We start from the raw sequence: 1,987 nt of genomic DNA, 5'->3' as shown, positions 1-1,987 counted from the left end.
CAGATTTTAATCTTTAAATATTATGAGTCCCGACATTTTATACCGATTATCTTCTCCGTATCAAAATAAGCACACACCATTGTCTCAATTTTACAAAATATATATTGTTTATGCTTTTATTATACGTGTTATACTCGTCACGTTTAGACATTCAATTGTTTAAGAAATTTTTAAAGAATTTTATTTGTTGGAATTTTAATTCATGGCTTGTTTACTTTATTTAATATTTTGTCAATGCTACATCCGTATTAAAATTGTGTATTGTTAGAGTTTGATTATAAGAAAATGCGCGAATTCCTGGTTCAAAGACATATTAAGTATTTACTTGGAAAGTCTTTTCAATATTATATATAATTATATAGTTTGAAGATTTTGATTAAATAGAAATTAAGCACATGTAATGAAAAAATATAAATAATAAATATATAGTAAAATATAAGTAATAAATAATGAATTGAATTAGAAAATTTTATGATAATTTTCAAGAATGTCAATAATCGGGCTACTATGAATGTTTGTAAATTTAGAACAGGCTAATATTAAAAATATAAGAAAATTTTACAAATTAAAATTCAATATGTTTAAGAAAAAATATGATTGAAACAATGCGAGAGGAATCTCATAAATTTATTTTAATCACTTTTGAGAAGAATAAATAAATAAACAAATAATATATATATATATATATATATATATATATTAACAAAGGAAAAAAATTAAAATCTCTTTAAAAATTTTTGGACTTTTAATTATTTGCTTGCGTGGCACTTTTACCTAGAAAATAACTTTAAATCTTCTTCCAACATTCAACGTAATTATCGTCATTGTTTCTTTTTGTCACAATTTTTCTACATGTGCTTACTGTCATTATATAATTTTAAAAATATTTTACGCAATCTAGAAAAAACAATTATTATACCATTAATGACCTAAATACATCTCTATTATCAAGTCTATCCATCTTTGCAACAAGATTATATTTTCGCAACACGAATCAGCAAAAAATTGCACTAAATCGATTTTAAATAATATAAATAAATAAAGAACACAATAGATTTCAATGATGACAATTGCTAACTCTGGGTCGTTTCTGCAATACATCTTTTTATAATATATGTAAAATGAGTAAAAGCCTTGAAATTTGATTTTTACACGAGATTTCTTGGTTATTTTTAAACTAAGTGGTATTGAATAATTATTCGTTTTGAAATAATGGTGTGTAATTATTTTAGCACATTTAGAGAAGATGGTATTCTACTAGTTGCACAGTTTTTCCGGTGATTATAATATTTTACTTGTATGCAAGTTTTATTGTTTGATAATGATTTATTAAGACTTTTTTCAGCATTGCATAAAGCTTACGGTTGGCGTTAGACAATCTTTAATTTCTTTTACATTATGTGGGACACTGTTATTAATATGAGGAAAATACTCTGGTTATTCCACATTAATAACTGTTCAAAACAGTATATAAAAAAAGTTTTATAATAATTTTAAGGTAGAATTGACATTTAATTCATTTTAAATTTATGTCTTAAAATATATAGATATTTACAATAATTAGACAACTGTGTTCCTAACTAAAAAAAAGGTGATGAATTACTATTATTTTTTTAGTGTTTAGTAAAATAAAATAATTTTCTGAGGATCATGTAGAATACAATTTTTCATATTCTTTACTCATGTTAAATTTTATAAGAAATGTAAATTTTCATATTGCAGAAAATTGACTTAGCTATTTATTATATATATATATATTATATTATATATATAATATATATATTCATTACATACATTGAAAAGTAAAATACTGTGGAAAAATTGCCTCATTGGGCTAGGGAGTTTAATCAATAAGGTTAGTGTAACTTTTTATAATTATAAAACATGTTAATATATAATATCAAATTTCAAGATGCAAATTAGTCATTCAATTGAATCATATGTTTTTAATTAATTTTATTGATTTGAATGAAAAAAGATCTAAAAA

The sequence above is a fragment of the Ctenocephalides felis genome, unplaced genomic scaffold (assembly GCF_003426905.1).
Source record: "Ctenocephalides felis isolate EL2017-DRISC unplaced genomic scaffold, ASM342690v1 CF-g0.4_SCAFFOLD_01479, whole genome shotgun sequence".
NCBI lineage: Eukaryota > Metazoa > Arthropoda > Insecta > Siphonaptera > Pulicidae > Ctenocephalides > Ctenocephalides felis.
Note: the sequence above shows the minus strand (reverse complement) of the source record.